Raw genomic sequence first — 5,699 nt, forward strand, 5'->3', positions numbered from 1 at the left:
GATTTGACTCGTGCTGGTGTGCAGGGGTATCTCGTTGTGGTTTTAATTTGCATTTCTCTAATGGCTAATGATGTTCACCATATTTTATATGTTTGTTTGCCACTCATTTAGGAAGTAAGATTCATTTTTTTTTCTTTTTCTCTTTTGAGACAGAGTCTCGCTCTGTTGGCCCGGGCAGGAGAGCAGCGGTATGATCTTGGCTCACCGCAGTCTCTGCCTCCCAGGCTGAAGTGATCCTCCTGCTTCAACCTCCTGAGTAGGTGGGACTACAAGCATAAGCCACCATGCCTGGCTAATTTTTTTGTATTTTTAATAGAGACAGGGTTTCACCGTGTTGGTCAGGCTGGTCTCGAACTCCTGACCTCAGGTGATCCACTGTCTTGGCCTCCCAAAGTGCTGGGATTATAGGTGTGAGCTACTGTGCCTGGCCTAGGGAGTAAGATTCTGAAGGATGCTCTGATGCCATCTCTTACAAGCTCCCCATTCTACAGATGGGGGACTTGAGATCCAAAAGGAGATGGCTGGCCATTTTCCCACAGCAAACTGTGGTCTCTGAGTAGAAACCGAGGAAAGATGTTGGGAGGACAGAGCACACTGAGCCAAGCCTCTGGGCAGACTCTGGAGCTCCCCCATCTCTTTGGCTTTTCTTCTGTCCCACGGTGGGATTGGTATGTGCAGGTCAACTCAGCACAGCTGCTCCTTTGGCATACAGTTCAGAGGAAGAGGACTTTGACCTGCTAAGCAGGAAAGAGTGTACCTGGTAGGTGCCTTGTCTAAGGACTTCTGAACATGGAAGTTCCTGAGTCCCTGTGAGCCCTGGGGCAGCCACAGAACAGACACCTGGAAGTAGAGGCAGCATCTTCTGATCCAGAGGTCAGAAGTCCAAACTGGATCTCACCTGGCTGAGATCAAGGTCTTGGCCGGGCTGTGTTCCTTCCCTGCCTTTTCCAGATTCTAGATGCCACCTCTTCCATCTTCAAAGCCTCATCATGGCTGGTGGAGGGTTTCTTCCACAGCATCACTCCTTCACATGGAAGGTCCCCTGTGATGATACTGGCCCACCCAAAAATTCCAGGATAACCCCCTATTTTACAGTCATCTGATTAGCAACCTTAATTCCCTTTTGCCATGTGAGATCACATCGTCACCACATCCATGGGATTAGGACACCAACAGCTTTGGTGGGGATTAATCAACCTTCCACAGCTTGCTTGGCCCCTGAGACTTGATTGTTCTGGGGAGGAGGAGCCCTGAAAGGGGCGGGTACCCCTAGGGTGTGGGTTCAGTAGATGTAGGCAGGAAAAGCAATATGTGAGTCACTTGTGGGCTTCTACTGGGGGAGCCGCCAAAACCTATCTCACATGGCCAACATCCTATGGAGAAAAATATGGCTGGGGAGGGTGTGGAGAGTAGAGGGTGGCAGAAGGCTGCAGCCTAATCAGACTTCAATTAGAGCGGCAACATTTGAGCCAAGCCTGGAAGGAGAAAAGGAGCCTCGCTGCAGACTGGGAAGAGAGTCAAGTCCAAAGACCCAGCAGGTCTGCAGGGCCCTTTGTGAGCTGGTTCTGGCTATACTTCGAGTTTCATTTCTTGCTTTTCCCTCTGAGCTCCCTCTCTGTTGAGCAGCTTGCAGTTTCCCCAAATGAAACGGGCTACCTCTAGCCTTGGTACCACTGGTTTTTTTTGTTTTTTTTTTTTCAGTATCTCCAGTGATGGCTATAAGGTAGGTGCCACTGTCGATGCTATTTTTTTTTCCTGCTTTTATTGTAAGGCTTCCTAAGGGAGGCCTCAGGAAACTTACAGTCGTGCAGAAGGGGAAGCAAACATGTCCTTCACATGGAAAAGTCCCTTATAAAACCATCAGATCTTGTGAGAACTCACTATCATGAGAACCACATGAGGGTGACTGCTCCCACGATTCAATTACCTCCCACTGGGTCCCTCCCACGACACATGGGGATTATAAGAACTACAGTTCAAGATGAGATTTGGGTGGGGACACAGCCAAACCATTTCACTGCCTGAGATGGGTTTCTTTCCTCTTCCCCCTTCTCCTGACCAAATCCTACATTACCTCCAGGTCTCAGCTCATTCATTACCCCACCCAGGACTTCAGCCCTGCTCCAAATCTAGGTTAGGGTTCTCTTCCTGGGCTTTGGACCCACTAGTATCATCTCATCACACTGAGTTGGTAGTTTCCCCATCTCAATTTTGAAGCTTCCAGCAGCTGGAGATTGTCACATTCACTACTGTGTCCCTAGCATCTAGCATGGGGCCTAGATCATAGCAGGTGTTCAGTACTTATCTGAGATGAATAAACACTCTCTACTATTTATTTGGCCCCTGTGCTGAACAGTACAGCTATTGTTAACACAGGTCATGGGATCAAACTCTCTCATTGAATTCTGACGCTGTTACTTTGGGTAAATTGCTTCGCTGATCTGTGCCACTGTTTTCTATAAGGAGGAAATAATAGTAGTACCTTTCCCACTGGGCTGGTATGAGGACCAAGATAGCCAACCCCAGGAATATGCCTACAAGAGAACCTGACACAGGGTATGTGCCCCCAAAACCTGTTCTAATGGTCTCTAATATTTTGTGTGTATGCTTTTACCCACTCAACTTTTAGCCATCAGTTACCCTGAAACAAAACAGAAGAAAATGGGAAATAAAGTAAAGGTCCAAAATACTTTGATCATCAGAAGGGGAGCCCTGTTGAGGGATTCCATGGTTCTCTGTGCTGGGCCATTTTCTATTTCCGGAGCAGTTTTCCTGATAGGACATTTGGAGACCCCTTCACCCCACATATTCTTTTTGGCTTCAGGTAGGAACTACATCTAGCCACTCTGCCTTCAAAACAACAAAACCCCCTGCCTCTATGTGTGTGTGGCTCCTGACCCAAAGCCCACCTGGAAGTGTGATGGCCACTCCCTGTTCAATCTGTCTTCTCCATCAGATCTGGTCAGTACAGTGCTCAGCACCTAGGCCACTTTAGAGAACACACAAAAGGTCCTAATTTCTTTTTAAAAGCCAAGGAAAGATGAGTCTTAGGTTGAAGAAAATGTTTAACAACAGAATATCAACATATTTGTCTTTATACCAATGCAGTCATACAGTATATTTTATGATAATGTTAATGGAGGAAGGCGTTCACCAAAGCAAAAGTGCTCGGGGCCCCAAAGAGTCAAAACACAGCCCCAGTCCCTCTGTTCTGTCTTCACCCTTACCCAGAACTAGGAGAAGGAGGGCTGAGAAGTTTCGAATTTGTTATGACTCCAGCAGGATGTGAATACGCCTTGGGAAGAAGGGTTTTCTGGATGAAGTTCCAGTCTCACTCTACATATCATACCCAATCCCACGCTCCTCCACATCCACCATCAGTCCTGAGGTGGTCTGCCAGACCCCTTGTTGGCTACTTGTGTACCTGTGCACGCACTGACAGATGCATCCTATACCCTCTTGCAGGTTCACTTACATACATGCCCACGTGTTGACATATGTACCCCATCTTCCATATGCATCTAACATCCCTTCCCCCAAGCTTTTGAATTCTAACATGTTAATTGCTGTTGTCTTGCCCTCTCCTCTTTCAATCCTTTCCTACTGCCAGCGGGCCAAGAGTCAAGAAGACCTGGGCTCTAGTGCTTGAGCTAAACGTGTGTCATTCTCTGCACAACTCTTTCCTTCTGGGTGGTCTTGTGATCTGGAGAAAGATACTTAAACATTATGGCCTCGATTTTTTTTTATTTGTAAAATGGGGATTTGTTGAGTGACCTCTGTTCCCTGCTCTGGGACCTGGATCATTCATCTACTCTTTGGAATTCCCAGCCCCTGTCCCACATGTCTGATTCTAAGAGGATCACCCCACCTGCTGGCCATGGGTGACTGGTCAGAGGTGAGCATGTGATGGAAGGTGGGTCAATTAGAGCTCCTCCTCTGTGGCATTTTGAACTGGAACTAAGGGAAGAGGAATAGTCTGTCTTTGCCAGATGCGTAGCTTAGAGCCAATGAGTTCATGTGACAAATGTTTATTGCGCACCTACTGTGTGCTTGGCATTGTTCTAGATGATGAGGATACAGCCAGCTAAGGTCATGTTTCCTGCCATATGGAAGACATCAGTCTGAGAAAATAAAGCCATCAGTTAGAGCAAAGCAGAAATAAGAGAGAGAGGAGTCCTGGCAATATTTGAGTTCCCAGTTCAGGTTGTTCAGGAGGCCCTTCCAGACATACAAGAGAGTCCAGCTTCTATCCACTAATTCTCTGTTTTGCCTGGGCCAGTTGTACCTGGATTTCTGTCACTTTCCAAAGACCTGACTACTGCCAAGGTAATATGTTCTGACTGGCTCATGTCCCACGGTTCTTGGAGTTGTAATTATTTTATGATTCCCTAAAGGATTTCTCAAGCTCAGCTCAGGGTCACATCCATCCTCTTGCCCTGATGGTGGAGTCACTCATTCATTCATGTGTGCACTCTTGCAGCCATGCACTGCTCAAAAAACACAGCGCCCGCCTCTAGGAGTTCCCATTATTCTTTTGGAGGACTTGGATAAGGAGACAACCAGGCATTGAAATCTCAGCCCTCATACATCTCAACAGTATCTGATACCTTTGGTCATTTACCTCATTTTCAGACATAACTTTTCACTTATCTTTCAGGAAACCATACCTTCCTGGTTTCTCTCTGCCTGCTTGGCCATGCCTTCTTCCCTTCCAGAGCTCTTGCTGTGGGAGGGCCCAGAGATCCTTTCTCAGACCTCCTTTCTAGTATCTCCTGGGGGAACCTCATGCCATTCCTGCTACCTTAAACCCCATCTTTGCACAGATGCTTTACAAATTCTTATTTCTAGCCCTGACATCTTCCAGAACTTCAGGTTCACATATATAATGTCCACTGGTGTCTCTAGTTTCTGAGTATGTAGGGTGTGTCCCCACTGTCCCTCTTCATCACTCCCCACCTTTCTCTGCTTGTTTTCTGTCCTTGAGGCTGGCCTGCGTGGACTCCATTAGTAGGCTCCTGGCCCTCTGGCTTCAGGCTACGTGGAACGCTAGAAGGAGATGGGAAGGAAGCAGGGAGGAGGGGGTGTGGGTTTACTCAATAAGAGCTAACCTGGGCTTGGCTGTGTGCTTGAACAGAACATGTGACATTCCCTGCATGACTCTACCTTTCTGGGTTCCCCTCATTCCTTTGGGCCTAAGTGTGGTAAAAGCACTAGTTACCTGTCACTAGTCCCTGGTTCTCCACTATCCCTTATGAGTCCCTTGTATTTCACCTGCATGTGTATAGATGTTTGTGAACAAATCCGACTTGAATGATATGATTGGAAGATGCCATCGTTTTCTGTTGGGACTACCCTGAATTAGTAACTGGTACTGGAGATGCCCCTAGGAAATGAGGTCTGGATATTCTGGGGTTGGGTTGATAAATCATTCAAGAAAGACAGAGATGGCCTCTTTGTCAGAGGGAAACAGAACATGGATTCTTCATCACAGGTGGTGGCCTCATAAATCTTGAAATGATCACTAGTAGGGATGGGGACAATAGGTGAGTAGAGGTAAAGCACTGAGGTTTCAGGTGGTTGTGGTACTTAGTTCCTACGGCAATTAAAAGGAATTTAAAGATTCTGGGGTCATCTGGAGCGTTCTTGTGGCTCTAGAGTACGCATAAGGAAAAAGATATATTTTTTGAGATAGGGTCTCA

This window comes from Callithrix jacchus, chromosome 20, assembly GCF_049354715.1.
Source record: "Callithrix jacchus isolate 240 chromosome 20, calJac240_pri, whole genome shotgun sequence".
Lineage (NCBI taxonomy): Eukaryota > Metazoa > Chordata > Mammalia > Primates > Cebidae > Callithrix > Callithrix jacchus.